The 17,627-nt window shown below is 45.9% G+C and overlaps 1 protein-coding gene across 2 annotated transcripts in view; it reads left to right on the top strand.

The window, feature by feature from the left end:
- Positions 1–17,627, top strand: part of UNC5A (unc-5 netrin receptor A) — a 115,341-nt gene that overhangs the window by 2,747 nt on the left and 94,967 nt on the right. The window lies entirely within an intron of this gene.

Raw genomic sequence — 17,627 nt, 5'->3', positions numbered from 1 at the left:
TCCTGTCTCCTTGGGCTTTGGACACCTGCCTTTCTGGGTGGTGGCAGTTTGATTTTCTTTGCTTGGGGGCTACACATTCCTTGAAGTCAGTAAGCTTGTGCCTTGTTGTTCCAGATTCACAGGAGCCCAGGCCAATTGCACCACTCCAACTTATTGTGTGATTCCGGGGAATAAGGAAGCCACAGTGCCAGATGTAGAGAGGCTCTGTGTGGGAGTTGAAACGAGCTTTGCAGAACTGCTTGACTAACAGCGCAATCAAACCCATTGATATCAATGGGTGTAGACCAGAGTGAGTCTGCAAAGGGTTGTGCTATAATGCCCCCTTCCATCCCAACTCCCACCAGTTCTAGCTTCTAATTTTCTCCACCCCCCTCCTTTTGGACCTTGTAATCAAAGACTAGGTCTCTCCAACCCCCTCCTTTTGGTCCTTGTAATCAAAAACTAGGTCCACTATCACCACCACCCTCTTCACATCTTACCTCTTGGTGCATCTTGCTTGTTCCTTGAAGTTGATATCCCGTCATCCAAATCTGTGACTCTCTGCTGTTTTAGTGTCGGGCTCCCATCCCATTCTAAGCAGGAATGCACCATGGATTCCTGTTGAACTGCATGTCCCTGTCATTACCAGCATGCTATTCAGAATCACACCCTTGTACTGTACATTAATTAATCCAAAATAACTACAACTCTCTACTTATGCACTCCTAATAATCAATCTAGATTTTTTGGAAAACCCCACTGCAGACGCATGCACTGGAAGGGTGCAATGCATTTACCTGTTGGCCTGTATTTCAGCTATTCTGATTGTTAATAAAAGGGAGGGGGGCTAGAAGGTGCTAAAGGAGAACTGCTCTGCATTCACCTGAGTATTGAGTGTTGTGGCCTTAGGGGACAGGAACACACAGCCAAAGGAGAATCACACTGGAAGTCACACAGTGGACAGGAGAGTGTTCTGAAGCAACATCTGAAGACAAAGGATGCCTCTGAGCTGTGCCTGTGGTGCGATGCAGTAGGTCAGGCATTATGGGAAAACATCTGGATCCTGTAATTCAATTGGCACATTACCAGAATTCTTCTCTATTCAGCAGTCAGGCCTATGGTCTGCGTACCAGGGCTGGTCAAGATAATCTGCTCCCTCAGCAGCCCCCCTGAAGCAGCCCTCTGTTCCCTTTCATAAGGCAGAGTGGAAATGAAAAATCTCACTTCTGCTGACAGGAACAAGGGGCATAGGTGCCTGATCAAAATGCCAAATGTCAAATGATGTCCAAAAAAGGCATTCTCAAGATGTGGCTTTTCCCTAACAAGGTGTGAGACCTCTGCAGTAAAGGGGCATTCCATTCAATGTCCATGATTTGCTCTGAACTAAAGGACAGTATTTATAATAGATCGATAGACAAACAGATATGACATCTAGCAACTTTCGGGGAAATGCTCTACTGTTCAGCATTTCATAATTTTTTACTCTTATTCTTTGTTGTGACCCTTATGAGGTTCTCAGCATCAAGGAACTCTCTCATTCGTGGAAGTGGGGTGGGGTGGGGGTGGAGGCTCAGATCAGCGGGATCCATGATTCAAATCCTTTTGTTGTTATAGAGCAAGAAGAGGGAGAGGCTATTCTCTAGGTAGAATTTATTTACTATTTATAATCCACCTTTCTAGCTGGTGCTGAAGGCGGATTACAACGTTTAAAAACAATGAAATAAAAACAGGGCAAAAGTAAAGGTAAAGTTTCCCCTTCAATCATGTCCTACCCTGGGGTTCCACTGCAAGCAGTGATTTCATAGGCAAGCCATTTTTGTGGGGTAGTTTGCCATTGCTTTCCCCGGCTATTCTTTACTCCCTAGCTATGTGCTAGGTACTCATTTACCAACCAAAGAATGGATGGATGGCTGAGTTGACCATGAGCCATCTGCCAGGATATCTGACCCACAGGGGGCTTGAACTCCTGACCGTGGTAGTAGCAGTGCAAGCACTCAACCACTACGCCATGCGGCTCCTAAAAACAGGGTAAGATGTGCAATAAACTGCTCAATTAAACTGGATTGCACTTGTTTGAAATCAAAAATAGTACAATAAGCAGTGATAAACTACAACTCTATATTCTTTATAAAAGCACTCTCTTGAGCAATTCCAGGGAAGGCAAAGGGCTGAAGTTCTGAAAGGAGAGATCCCTGTGCCACACAGCATGTCTCAAAATTCTGGGATGATCATTAGAAATCATTCATGAACTAAAGGTCTCCTACTAAACAAGTACACAAGTGATCAGATGCTAACCCTGAAAGCTCTTATAGACTAGCAAGAAAATACCCAATAAATACTTTGATCAGAGAAGAAGTCACAGAGACCCTGGGGAAAATTCCCGGTTTCTGTCTGGTTTCAGCACACCAAATGCTGCTCACATCCTTTATGTCAGCATCTCTGTTCTGAAATGATATAGCATACTACAAAACTGATATCTAAACAGGAGGCAGCACAACATGTGGAAGGGTGAGGCACAAAAACTGCCCCAAGGACCTTAGAAGAGTGTGAGACTTTTTTTTAAAAAAAATGTACTAAATGGAAAGATTTCCAAATATGGCACAAAATCCCCCTTTCCCTAGCTATACAAATATGAACAGTCTGCCAAAGCAAAGCTGAGATCTGTTTCTATTAACTAGGGGTGTATTAAGAGATTTGGAAGGCTTGCTTATAACCATGTGTGCATTGTGTATCTTGGTAAGAATGGGACAAAGATTACAATAGGAGATCTGTCAAATTTGAATGATGATTATCTCATATCTGTCCAGTATCGAGTAAAAAGGGGGGAAGTAGCTGAGCGGCATAATTGTTAGATTGTTGCTGTTTTATGGTTCATAGTTGTTAGTATTTTAACTCTGGTATTTTGTTGTGTTGGTTTTATTGCTGTACGTCGCCTTTGGGGATGGGCGGCATGAAAATCCATAAATAAATAAATAAAATGATAGATTATATTGTCATATTAAATTGGCATTTCCTATCCTGGAAGGGGTCTGTATGTATTTCCACATATTGGCCCCTGCTTCTGGCAGGCAGGAAAAAGAACCCATGAGTGTGATGGGTCTCTGTGGGTCTATGCAAAACATCCAGAAAGGATTCGGAGGCTAGCTGCATGACAGCACTCTTTTCATTCCAGATTAATCACAATCTCCAGCATGGATTAAAATCACCACTTCACCTTTTACCGTGTGTTTCCAAGATTACTTAACATTTGCTAACCATCTTTTGTTTGTGTAATTAGAGTGGCTAAAACATAGTAACAGGATGGATTCCCTTCCTCCTCTTTTTCAATGCATGTTTAAAGGAGTGTTCTCACAATTCTGTGCTAATCTATGTTTTGGATTCTGGACTAATTAACCCAAGTGTTCCTTACAATAATCAACAGGTATTACAATCACATTCCATTCTTGGAACACTCTATGGAAGAGAAGGAGGGGAAAATCTACCCCATTTTGAGCATCCAGATTATAGAGTGGTTGAATATGCTTAAAGTGCATGCAGAGTTTCCTAACCTTATCTAGTAAACATCCCCTAATATAAGCAGGGGTTGCTGTAACAGAGGAATGCAGGCAGTGTTACTTTTGTAAGAACTGTTTGTAGACCTTTGCCATGCTGCACCCACAGCTGTGCTTGTATTGCAGAAAGTGCTGGTAAAAATGTGTTAACTCAGAAAGAATATAGGAAAACTGTAAGAATGACTGGAGGGCTGGGAGCCCTTTTCTTACCAAAGCAATTCGATCTGTTTAGTCTCTCCAAGAGAAGAGTAAAGGGTGACTTGATCACAATCTCTAAGTACCTACATGGTACGGAAAGAGATTTCTGACAGCAGAAGGCTCTTTAATGCAGCAGACAAAGGCAGAATGAGAGCCCCTGGCTGAAAGCTGAAGGCAGACAAATTCAGACAAGAAATTAGGCGCAGATAAGCTGTACCCTCTTAGCACAGAAAATAAAGTAACCATTGGAACAATCTAACTAGAGAATTGTCAGAATCACTACTGCTTGTTACAATAAAGCCCTCTTTCACAATAGCTCCTTATGGTGGAACAAAGTATGCACAAGATCTCTTGCCCTTATGTTCCAAGCAATGTGAACACCAGCTGCTGCTGAGTGTCTTTGGGGTGGTACCAGTTAAGAAATTTGTACCAAACTGATTTTTCATATGTTATTGTGCCCAGCTAGTTTATCCTGGTGCCAAATTCAGCACCCCTCAGCAGTATAAGGAAGTAACATGGACACAAAGGGGACAGTTTACTTGTGTACCACAGAGGTGCAGCTAAAAATAAACTGGTAACATTTCTAGGTGCTGTGCCCAATTTATGTAGAAACTCACAGCTGGCACATTCAGTGTTACGCTTTTCTGATCTATAATCTTAGGGCTTGGGTTTACCAGTTTTCCTGCTATATAATTCACTCAAATCCCTTTCATACCCTATACCAACCAATCCCATGTTACTGGACATGGGCAGATCAAGTGTGGTTCTTTCCTGCCCAGGAGCTTCTCTCCTACTAGAGTGAGGAACAGGTGAGAAATGCCCCTGCCTCTCAGTGCTGCATCCACAAGTGATATTCACACATATTCCCAGGCAGAATGTTTTTGCCAATTGGTATGCATGTGAATGGGCTTCAGAAAACACTCTTTTGGATACTAGTATAGATTTGTCTTTTGTTCTCAGTATTTCCTTTGCTATGTGGAACTGTCCTGCAAAATCTCCATCCCACAGCCACAGATCAGAGTAACTCTAACCACACAATAACAGTAACTTTGGGGTTAACCAAAAAATATAGTTTTGTAAAGCTATTGTATGGTCAATGGTAACAACAGAATTTCCTTTTGGCCTTCTCCCACAAAATACCACTGCTAACCCTGTGATCCTAAAGAGAGTAACTTCAGACAAAGGCCATTAATTTCAGTGGTCTTACCGGTAGACTGGAGAAGCTCAGGAAAGGATTGCTCTGAAAGCCAGCCTAGATCTCCCATCTTGGCATGAGTGGTGAGACTTCACTTATTCCATCCAGATCCACAGCAGCAGGGGGGTCACTCTGATACTGATTAGGGGTTTGCATTCACATATGCTGAACAAAAAAATAGAGGCACCATTTCAATGGAGCCAAAAAGGCAAATCTGAAAAAGGCTTTTTTAAAAATCCAGATTTTTCGTATCTGCTTTAACCTAGGGGAATCTTTGTGGGGCCCTTTGTGGGGAGTCTTTGTTTTTGTAGAGGCACAAAATTTTTAGCATAGGTTCAGCTGACTCTTCTCCAGTGGTGTACTTCCACAAAATTGTGCACCCCGCTGCCGCCAAACTTCCCACACCCCCTGCCATTGCCAAACTTCCCCCACTCCCGCAAACTCCTCCATCCCCGTTAAACTCCCCCCACTACTGCTGAATTACCCTGTCTCTCTTCTGCCAACATGCTGTCACCCCCACAAACTGTACCCAAAACCTTTTCCTCCTCTCAGTGGTGCAGCCAACAACACACTGGGGGCAGGCTTAAGGCCAGGGAAGCTTCTGCCCCCAGTGTGTTGCTAGCCATGCCGCTTGGAGGAGGAGAAGGTTTGAAGGGGTGGGGGCACAGCTGCAGCATTGTGGGGGGAGTTCGGCATCAAGGGGCAGTTCAGTTCCATGTTTCATGATGACTGGGTCAGGGGTCCAATTTTATGGGCCTGCATTTTTCTTCATTTAGGGACCCATACAGTTAGACCCCTGACCCAATCATCACCAAACTTAGAGATTTGGGTAAGGAGAGTCATCAATAGTTTTGCTGCAAATTTGGTACTTATTTCTTGAAAAACAGCCCCTCAGAGTCCCTCATGAATCCCCCATTGACATAGCATTGAGCTATGTCAGAGCTGAGAATCACAGAAATAAAACTTTTCTTAGCATAAGTAAACTATTGAAAAATATTTGTGAGGATCTGGAAGGTGGATTTTTTTTGTTTTTGTTTTTTCCTTAGGTAAAGGCACTGAATTTGCAGAATAGCTTCTGGTAGCTATCCTTACAAGCCCCTAAACTTGGTGAAGATTGGGTTACAGGGTCCAATTTAATGAGACTGTTTTTTTCCCATTGGAAACAATAGAGGGTGGATGGGGGCACCCTATCTGGGGGCCCATAAAGGTTGGAATCCAGCCACTTTGGTTCAGGTCAGATATCCAGCAGTGAAGGGTATTGGTTTTAGATCAATTGTCTCAAGATTTGTTCTCACAATCCGTTATTTTAGGATAATAATTCCTTATCTTTTTGCCTTCCCTGATGTATCTTCAGGCAATGAATCAGAAGCCAGTTGAAAGAAAAGCTGGGAGGGGGCATTGCAAAGGAAAGATCTCTCAGCTCATTTCCCTTTCATCCCCAAGATAACTAATCATGTAAACGGTAGTGGTAAATGGTAGTGCAGGGCAGGTTATAGTATGATGTATTGCTGTGTCTTATTTGCAAAGGTTGATGGAGTTCAAAGTTCCTTGCAAACCTAAATGACCCATGAATGACCTAAGACAGCAAACACAGGCTGTGGCTCCCATGCCCTGGGATTCCTCCTCTGGATAGACAAACTGATTTTGGATAATAACAATAAATTAATAACAACCAAGAGTATTCACATTCATGTAAGCAAAAATCACATTAAGAATATTGTGTTTAACAAGTAGGTATGTCTACAGAACTTCTTTGGTATTCTTTAGAATTCTGAGAAATTCAGATTAGCCTGTACACTCCCACACATGCCAGCTGGGTGACCTTGGGCTAGTCACAGCTCTTCTGAGCTCTCTCAGCCCCACCTACCTCACAGGGTGTTTGTTGTGAGGGGGGAAGGGCAAGGAGATTGTAAGCCCCTTTGAGTCTCCTACAGGAGAGAAAGGGGGGATATAAATCCAAACTCTTCTTCTTCTTTTGGGAGCTTATATCTGCTGGGCTCTCAGTCTGGGGTCCCTTCCTTTAATACTTTACTGATGCTCCTCAACCCTCAATTGTTTCATCTCTATATTCATCCTGTACAGCATTAATAGTGCTGACCTGGATAGTCCAGGCTAGCCCGATTTCATCAGCTAAGGGACAGAGGCTTATCTTGTGAACCAAATGTGTTTCCACACTCCTATGTTCCTGCTGGGTGACCTTGGGCTAGTCACAGTTCTTCGGAACTTTCTCAGCCCCACCTACCTCACAAGGAGTCTGTTGTGGGGAGAGGAAGGGAAAGGAGCTTGTAAGCCACCTTGAGTCTCCTTACAGGAGAGGAAGGTGGGGGCATAAATCCAAACTCCAAACTCTTCTAAGTAGGGTTGACCTTGGTTAGCATTTGGATGGGAGACCACCAAGGAATACAAGTGTCTCTACACAGAAGCGGGCAAAGGAAAACCACCCTGAAAGTCTCTTGCCCTGAAAACCTTGCAGGGTTACCCTTGGCTGACTGTGTCTAGACAGCAAGCAACAACGAACACATTAATAGTTCTATAGTTTCAGCCCATATTCTTCTGCTGCCCACCACCATCAGCTCCTTGAAAATATGATCCCTGAGAAATTTTTACATCTTTGATGATATGAACATGAATGAACTTGGAGATCCACCATCTGCACCAGTGGCAAGTCAGATGCCCCTAGCAGTACCACACTACACAGGCTAACCTGATTTCATCAGACCTTGGAAGCTAATTAGGGTCAGCTGTGGTTAGTATTTGAATGAGAGACCACCAAGGAATATCATGGGCACTATACAGGGAAGGCAAACCACCTCTGAACGTCTCTTGCCTTGAAAACCGGGGTGGGGGGGTTGCTATAAGTCTGCTGTGACTTGATAGCACTTTGTGCACATACACAAGTCTATTGAAGTCAATGGGCTTATAAAAACATTCTGCTTAGAATGGCCCTGTAGGATGCTCAGAGGATGTGTTTGTCCACAGCATGCAGTATTAGAAATATACTGCCTCTCCATGTGGAGTTCTGTTTTTAGCTCCCATGGCTGAGTCCCTTTAATAAACCCACCTTCTATTAATTGAATCAATTATTTTTAAAAAAAACACGTTGTGGCACTCTTGTGGCAATGAGTTCCATGAGTTAATTAAACATTGCATGAATGTATCTTCTTGTTTGTCCTGCACATGCTGCCAATCCCTTTAACTGGAGGATCCAAAGTTCTAGTATTTTGAACAGGAGGGGTGGGAAACCTTCTCTATTCATTCTTTTCACGCCATTCATAATTTTAAAAATCTCTATTAATGTTCTCAGTCATTTCCCCCCTAAACTAAAAAGCCCCTGCCATTTTAGTATTCCTTTGTCAGGAAGATGTTCCAATCCTACAGTCATTTCAGTGGCCCAGTGTTGCCACCTCTCCTTCTGGTGTGATTAAAGCTTTTCACAAAAGTCAGAATTCCTGTCCCGGCCCCATGTTCAGAGCATGTTCAGAGGCTGCCAGAAACAAGTGACTATTTCTTTATTATATGCAAATATTTTACTTTATTGACTTCATTAAGATTCCATTCCAGCACTCTAACTACTATACCATGTTGGCAAATATTGATTGGGATTAATTTTGCTCATTATTTCAATGATACATAGGTTCATGTGCAAGAGATGCACGCAAACATTCTTTTTGGTCAGGCTTATTATGTCCCAAGCCTTGGAATCTGAGCATAGGCAAATCTTTCTTTTCTGAAATATTGTGTGGCACAGATCTCCTGCAACTGAACCACCTGTTAGGTCACGAACCTTAAGCCAATAAACAGATTCTGTAGTATTGTCAAAGGCTTTCACAGCTGGACTCAACTGGTTGTCATGGGTTTTCCAGGCTGTGTGGCTGTGGTCTGGTAGATCTTGTTCCTAACGTTTCACCTGCATCTGTGGCTGGCATCTTCAGAGGTGTATCACAGAGGTATATCACTGGACACAGTGCATAACAGACTTCTGTCTGTGATACACCTCTGAAGACACCAGCCACAGATGCAGGCGAAACGTTAGGAACAAAATCTACCAGACCATGGCCACACAGCCCATAAAACCCACAACAACCAGACTCTGTAGTGTTGATCAGTAGCATATATTGATGAGGCATTGAATCACCAGAGCTTGGCAAAGCCAGTTCTGACAAACCCACATTCCCAAGTAATCGTGAAAAACAGTCCCTGGAGCTGAGGCGCCCCAGAGTTGAAGGCAGATAGTAGAGAAAGCTACCTGGTTTCCTGCCTCCACGAAACAATGGATACAACCCTATTTCTCATGGGACCAGAGAGTTAGGGGAAAGCCTGGTTATCTACAAGCGTGTGAAGCCATAAAGTAAAGATCAAGGAAAGAATGCCCCAGATGGCAGTGGTAACATATAGCAGGCTGGTTACAAATATCTTTTAGCAGCTTTGATTTGTAGCATCACATAGATACAAACCCCCTGACACCACCATTCAGAATGCAGGGGGCCAAAGGAATGTTTGAATGCCTTTGGCCCCAGCAGAAAAATCTCTCTGGACACAGAAAACCTAGAGCCCAAACACAACAGAAGAGTCTCAGTGTATCAGACCAAATGTTCCATCTAACCTAGCACTGGGTCTTCAACAGTGGCCAACCAGGCAGTTCTGGGAACCCTGTAACTAAGGTTGCCAACTCTGGCAGTAGGAATTCCTAGAGATTTAAGGACAGTGTTGGGGAGGTTAGAGTTTAGGAAGGGGAGTGAGCTAAGTGGGGGGGTTAATGTCATAGCATCTGGTCTCAAAGCTGCCGTTTCCTCCCAGGGAGCTCATCTATTTAGTCTGAACAATAGTTGTAATTCTGGGAGAATTCTCAGGCCCACCTGGAGGTTAGCAACCCTACCTGTAGTCAAGGCTGAATACAACATCCTTCCGCATTGTGCATTCCCTTGCCACTGGGACTCAGAGGCTTGCTGCTTCAGAACTTGAAGGAGAAAGGCTACAGGCAGAGGCATGGGGGGGGGATTGTGCCCGGGGCAACACCTGCCCAAGTGCCCCCTCCCCCGCTCTGTGCCCCACACACCCGCGCCCCCTGCCCCCACGCCCCGCCCCCTCGCGCCCCATTTACCTCAGCCGGTCCGGTCCTCCCTGGCCTAGTTGTCTGGCCCAGCAGCGGGAAGAGCGGCGCCCCTCTGCTGTCTGTCTCCTGCCCTCCACTGGTAAGGCCCAACAGCGAGAGATGGTTGGTGCAGCGGTGGTGCCGCTGCCTCAGGAATGACAAGGCCTTGTCACAGCAGGAGTGTGGCAGAGGCTGGCTGGAGGGCAGGCAGAGCCATGCGCGAGGAGGGAAGGTAGCATGCCAGGCCTGCAGCTGTTTCCCGTGTCTCCCTCATGGACAGGCCAGAAAAGGCCGACTCCTGCCACCTGGCTCAGCCCCCACTGCCGCCTCTGCGCTCTCACCCCGCATGCCCAAGCACTTGTGGAAGCAAACAAGCACTTCTCAGAGGGGCCCAGCTGGGAAGCAGGAGTCGGCCTCCTCCGGCCTGTCCATGAGGGAGATGTGGGAGACAGCCGGAGGCTGGGGAAATGTGACTACAGGCCTTCTGCCTGACACACTTTCTTTTCATTGGCATGGAGGTTTTCTTTTAAATGATGGGGACCAATTTGCCCATAAAATCCCACGCACAGAGACCTGCATTCTGAACTGGTACAATCCCAGAGAGTTGTGCCACATGTTATTTCTGATCATACAATTCAACTGTGAACCCTTCTCCTGTCTTTCTTGGCTTGAATCGATCTTACTGCCTGAAGGCCCTTTCAAGTGCTAATCCCCTCCAAGCCTAGGATTTTTCTTTGGTTGTCCCTGCATTAAATGACTATTCACGAGGGGGTTGTGCTTTGCATAATGGGTGAGAGGGGTGTGGCAAGGCGTTAACAAAAACTTCCCTGGCCTTCTGCTTGGAGGGTGCTTGAGAACAGGGTGCTCAGACAAATTGGCAATCAGTCCTCCTAATGGGAATCTAGGCAGTGGCAAGAGCAGTACCAGGTTAGACTTGGCATCTAAGGAGGTTTCCATTGCCCACTAGGCCTCCTCCTGCTGATTTGTATATGATTGGTGGTATGAGAATCAGTGCAGGTGTGCCAGGACAAGCGTGTCTAGCATGGTAGATTGCTGTGCTTCCATATGGGTTAGTTAGTATATCAGCAGAGTGGAATGAATATCTGTTGGTATGTGCTGGAGAAGGGGGAGTCTGTAGTAACAGCTTGTGTTTATATCTCTGATCTGAGCTTTGGATTAGCATGTGGTGTTTAGTGACAGCCACGAGTAAGGACAGGGGGCTGGGAGTGACAAATGGATACAGCCAAGAAACGGGGTGTCTATTTTTTTATGTTAGCAGCATCCACATTCTCTGACCCACGTCACAACAACTCAGCCCAACTGTATTCTGTCAGTTTTCATTGGGTAGGACAGAATCAAATAAAAGGTGCAGTTAGAACATCCCAGATCCATGTCTGATCTCTGCCCACAGGGCTGCCAGAGAGAGTTGTGTGTAGACAGGATCCTTCCTCTGTGTACATGTCTGAGGATAGCAACAAATGAGGAGATCCATGTCACCTGGCAAGATTCCCTGAGCTTGACAGGGACTTGGCTCAAGGCCTGTCCCCTTGTCCGGCAGTTAGGCAGTTCACAGTTTCACACAACGGTGCACAGAGACCCCTACTGGACAAGTCCAGTCTCTGTCTTTTTGAAGCGGGACCCACCTCTAAACTCACTGCACTGTTCAAGACTCATTTGCAAAGTAACTCCATGCCACTCTCCTCCTTCCCAACATAAAATGCATGACTCTCACATCAGTTAACACTAAACACTGATTATTTATTTTTCCTGAGAGTATTTATAAATATATAGTATTAATGAATAACAGGTTGTATTTCATGAATATTTCACATCGTATGCAGAGGCAAAATTTGCCATCAAGTCTCTTCTCCCAGCTTGCTTTCACCTTCCTCCTGGCCCACCTGCCAGAGAGTCACAATCCACTTTTGGATTCTGACCCATCACTGGAAAACCCCTGTTTTCATATGTGACAGGAGATTAAAATCAATCTGCCTGCTCATGCCAGTGGTAGGCTAGAAGGTGGATAAGAAGCAACCAGGAATTCCATTTAAATTGCAGAAATAAGAAATGCAAAAAGCAACTTTTGAAGAGTGTAGCTGGTATTTGCTTTGGAGTGTGGAACAGTGAGATACTGGCATACTGGGCCTGTTGCTGCTGGTCATTCCAGTATCAGAGATTCATTAGAGCCTGACCTATTCCCATCATACATAATATGTCTGCACGTTTTAGGCCATGACTATCCCTGTGGTTTATAAGAATGTGGGATGGAGCAGACCAAGGAGATGAGGGAAAACCAGGGAAGGTGCTAATTGCGCAAGGGCTTTACTGTCAACCTTTCCTTACTTCACAAGTCTGCCAGCTGTGTGAATGCTCTGTTTTCTCAGGGTGAGTTTTGAGAAGCAGGTCAGGGCAAGGAACAAAGAAAATGTGAGAGGAGCTGGAAGATGACTTGCCAGAGCACACGGATCTGAAGAGCCCTGAAATGAAGACAGGTTTGTGGGTTAAAAAGTTACCCACATATACAAAGCCTTTGTTTCTTTCCCACTCTGTCCTGTTCATGCACCTTACCTAGCATCACATGCCATTTGGCTCCAGGGACTAATGAACAGAGGTATAGCGGTGTGAGAGAGCCCTCATCTTTCCGTATGGATGTGGGGCAAGGCAGGGAACTTGGTGCCGGCCCCAGCTGTGTGTGGAGGGAGCTGGCAAAAGCTGCTTCTGATTGCTGCAGCAGCCCCCTCCGCCTCAAGGCCTATGTCTCCTCCTCCTCTCCACTCTGCAGCTGGAGGGACCAGGACTCAGGGTGACCTTGAGGCTCCAGCAGGAATGTTATTGAATCCACGCGTTTGATCCTCAGACACAATTAAAGGAGAGGCAGAGAATATGCTTGGCCTCCCAGAGATGTGGCAGCCCTCCTCACTGGAGCAACCACTGTGTCGTGTGCGGTGTGGGAGAGTTTGCAAGGAAGAAGAGGAAACCGCTTGGGGGCGGCGAGAGGAGGTGCTCTCAGCCAAGCAGCTCTCCCTGCCCAGAGCTTTTGTTCCATTCTGACCTCCAGCCCGTTAATGCCCCTTGGCTCCGCAAGCAGTTCTGTGCAACAGCTGTAGCTGTAGCTGCTCTTTGCACAAAGTCTGGTTCCTTCGTGCCTCTTGGTCTGGACCCACCTCCTTTCTCCCTCTCCCTTCAACTTTGAGCTCCATCCCCCCGCCCCTCGAGCCTGTCTACAACTCTGCTGCTGCCCCTAAATCTGGGACAGGTGGAAATGGCTGTGGCAAGCGGTTGCTGAGGTGAATGGTTGCCACGGCAGCACGGCTGATGCCTGACGACTGGGAAGCATCTGCCATTAATCAGGGCAATAAGTGGGTCTCTCAAGGCAGGATGCATGGTGCAGATCAGCAATTAGCAAAGGTGGCATCCCTGTAATGAGCAATTGTTGAAACAAGGGGGAATGTACAGAAAGGCAGGACAGAGTACCCAACAGACCCTTCTCCCCCTCCCCCACCCCCCTTATATGCTGGTGCGTGAGGGAGCTTAGCCGCTTCTCTGGTGTGCTTGTTCAAGCCCAGCTGCCTATTCCCCAATTAGCCCAATGGCCTTTTCACTATGTTGATGTTAGCAATGTTGGTTTCAACCTGGCCTTTTCAGAAGCTGTTTTTAATGTATTCAATAGCAACTGGGGAGCTGAGTTAAGTTCTCACTGTCAGAGCTGCAGTACATCCACTGGGCCTCTTCACTCAGACATCATCATGCACCCCTGGCAAAATAAAATAGGTGAATGGGTACATGCACAGAAATTGTGGGGATTTATAGGTTCTCTGGCTATCCTTCCTCAGTGTCCATGCTCCAAGTCTTCACAGCACCATTTTTGCTGCTACATTCTTTCTGCTCCAGGAATCAGAAGTGATTGACCAGACTTCTGCGGCAGGAAGCTCTGCTCCATTTTGCCACCTTCTGAATCCCATCAGGTTGCTGGTGCCATCGGTACATTTCATTTATTTATTTGATTTATAGGCTGCTCTTCCCCATCAATGGGTTCACGCTGTCTTACAACTGTCACGGCATCTACAATAAAATCAGCCATTATCATCACAAAACATCAGCATAATCATATTTCTGCACTAACAGTGCAGATCAATCGGGAAAGAATACAAATAACCATTTGTGCTGAGACTTAGGGATGTGAGGCGGTTAATCTGGGCATCAGATTGTAGGTGGGGATTTACATAATAGCCCTCTTCTCAATTCTCCCCCAGCCCCCGCAAGTGCTCTTGTTAGAAGATATGCTTCTGTAGACCACTCAGTGGTTTCTTTGTCTGATTGGTTTGGCTGGATGTTTGCACAGCTATATTGCAAGTGACAGAGTATCACAGGCATCAACAGGCAGGCATCATGGGACCCCCAACCTCAGCGTCTCCTCCCTGCTGAAAAGAAAGGGAAGACAGCATGGAAAGAACTGTAGAAGAAAAGACATTCTCAAGGCTGAAAGGCAGTGGTGTGGCTACCACAGGGCGGGGTGGGAACAAATCCCGTTAGGTCACATGGGGGTTCCCTCCCCCTTCAGCCAGGCCCAGCCCCTCCAGGCCGCTCCTTCAGCCAGTGGGGCACCCCTTGGCTCCACCCCGTCAGGCCTGGTAGAGCCAAAGCCAGGCACCCCTCAGCCCCTGCCAGGCTGCCTGGGACTGCCACCGGCTCAGGTAAGTGGAGTGCAGGGTATGCCATTTCCCCCCACTACACCTCTGCTGAGAGGAGACAGGAAGAAGGAGTCCATGCAGACTGAATTCATTCTTTGAAGATAACCCAGTGGCAAGAGGAACGCCACAGCCAGCAGAGGGCAGAAGATCAATATGAGCCTAGGAGCTCAACTATGCAAGGACACCATAGGTGACCCCCTCCTTGCTGAGTACCTTAGAGGAGTTCAGATAGATTCCAGAAGCCACAATTGTCCGTCTGAAGGGCATAGGTGGTCACAATGCCCCACATAAACAAGAATCTTGTGGCATTTTATTCCCGCATGTAGTGTTGAGCTACAGCCAAAGAAGTAACCTCCAGCCCACAAAAGGTGATGCTTGAATAAATTGTGTTAATCTTTAAGGTGCTATAAGATTTCTGTTTATTTTCTCCACATACCAGACAAACATGACTACCCCTCTGGGATCTAGCTTCACTTTCTTCCTAATATTCTAGTGGAGGATCAGTCAGTCATTATGAGCCCCCTGCCTGCATTCTGAAGTGGTGCAGCACAGATACAACTGTACCACCTCAGTAAGAACTGGGTATAAGAAAGTGCTGTAGGAAACAGAAATTGGAGTTCAGCTCTTTGTTAGACGTAAGAATCTGATGGACTGTTGGGAAAGCAGTGAGATTCATGGTCTCAGTTCTCGATAGTATGATTTTGTCCAAAGCTATTATGGCCATGTCCAAAAGAGCTAGTGTTGTGTGCCGGTTATGAGCAGGTGGACTCTAATCTGGTGAACAGGGTTTGTTTGCCCATTCCTACAAGCAAAGCCTGTGGGTAACCTTGGGTTGGTCACAGCTTTCTCAGACCTCTCTCTGTCCCACCTACCTCACAAGATGTCTGTTGTGGGGAAGGGAAGGGAGTAGCAAGCCACTTTGAGACTCCTTAAAGGTAGAGAAAAGAGGGTATAAAAACCAACTCTTCTAAGCCACAGCCACTGACTATTTAACTGGCATGGGATGTCATAAGTGGTACCTGCATAATCTAGTGACCAGGACTACAGCTTGGGGAGAATAAGGGGGGACCTGACTTTCATCCTAAGATATTTAACATTTGCAGAAATCAGAAGGTGAACTTTCCTGGCACCGAGCAAGTACAATCATCTGCTAACTAATGTAGGTCCCCCCGCTGTTTAAGGGATAGCTACAAAGGTGAGTTCACAAGTTAGTTACCCTATACTCAGCAAGCTCAATGTGGATAATCACTACAGGGATTCAATAACAAGGAGGGTCACGTGGAATGGTGCTAGATTGTCATATTTGAATATAGGAGATCCAAGAGACCCCTTTGCCATAGAAACTGAAACTTGCCTGGTGATCTTAGGCCAGTCACATACACTTGACCTAACTTACTTCGTACAGTTGTTGCAAGCAGTGGTGGGGTTCAGCAGGTTCACACCACTTTGGCAGAAGCGGTTGTTAAAATGATGCTTATAAACCACCAGTTGTTAAATTATTTGAATCCCACCACCAGAACCGGTTGTTACATTATTTGAATCCCACCACTGGTTGCGAGGATAAAATGGAGAAGCAGGCTGTAAGCTGCTTTCGGTCTCCATTAGGAAGAGGGGCAAGATATAGATCAAGTAAAGATATTTAAATGCCCAACAGTACATATTCTCATTAAGTACATTTGCTCCGGCATGGTGCCAAGAGGTAGTATCTGATAATTTAAAGGCACAAGTCTCAGCAAGTGCTAACGTTATCCCCATTTTGGGGCTTTCTGGGTAGTCCAACCCAGCCATTCACTTGTGGCTTGAAGAATGTGTGTGTGTGTGGGGGGGGGGGGGGGCTCACATAGATCTCTCCAGCCTCTGGTGCTCACTAATTGCATGTAATGGGAGAAGTGTTATCAGCTGAAATACTTAATTAGCTAAATTCCATTGTGATGCAAAACCGCCAGTGACAAATTCATTTATAACAATCACTGACTTAATCAGCACTTGGCCCTGCCATTTATTGTGTATACAACGGGAGGCTGGGAACCAACTTCAGCCTCATGAGTAGCACTCAGCTTGGCTCCCTCAGCCTAGTGTCTGGCAGCAAGAAGTGCTGTGTAAGCCCTGACAGAACAGCCTTGACTGTGGAAAGAGACCCCAGCTCCTCCAAGGGGCCTAAGTGAGGAAATGGGTAGCAGGAGAAAGGCTGCTGGGCAAGGTTTTATTTATTTAAAATATTTATATGCTATGTTTTTGTCCTAAGGTGCTGAAGGTGGTAGAGACACATTTTAAATAAATCATACAGGCAAAGAGCACGACATCAAAAGTGACCACATGATATATTGTGCCTGAAACGAGGGGAAAGCAGACAGATTTATTCTAATAGTGGAAATGATATTAACAGTTCCATCCTGAAGAGACTTGCCCCTTTTCTTTTGAATTAGAAGGGTATAACTCTGCTCAGGATGGCACTAAGAGTCAGCTGAATAAGGGGTTCATGGTATGAAGCCCAAACATGATTTCTGACCCAGGGCTTAATGTCTGTCAGGGCTCAGTCAGTCTCTAAACCAGCGGTTCTCAACCTGTGGGTCGGGACCCCTTCGGGGGTCGAACGACCCTTTCACAGGGGTCGCCTAAGACTCTCTGCATCAGTGTTCTCCATCTGTAAAAGGGATAAATGTTAGGGTTGGGGGTCACCACAACATGAGGAACTGTATTAAAGGGTCATGGCATTATGAAGGTTGAGAACCACTGCTCTAAACCATTTCTGAACCCCAGAGCTGAGTCCTTGGAAGTAACAATGCAGAAAAGCTTGTCTTGGAGTGTGCAGAGAGCAGTTCCCATGTCACTATGTATCTGTAGTTTGTTCTCAGCCACTAAGGAGGAAAGAGCGGAGCTTCCAAGATATATGATGCATGGCATTCAAGGAGGTGTCCATC

The sequence above is a fragment of the Sphaerodactylus townsendi genome, linkage group LG03 (assembly GCF_021028975.2).
Source record: "Sphaerodactylus townsendi isolate TG3544 linkage group LG03, MPM_Stown_v2.3, whole genome shotgun sequence".
Lineage (NCBI taxonomy): Eukaryota > Metazoa > Chordata > Lepidosauria > Squamata > Sphaerodactylidae > Sphaerodactylus > Sphaerodactylus townsendi.
The sequence above is the reverse complement of the archived record's forward strand: the minus strand, read 5'-3'. Positions and strand labels throughout refer to the sequence as shown.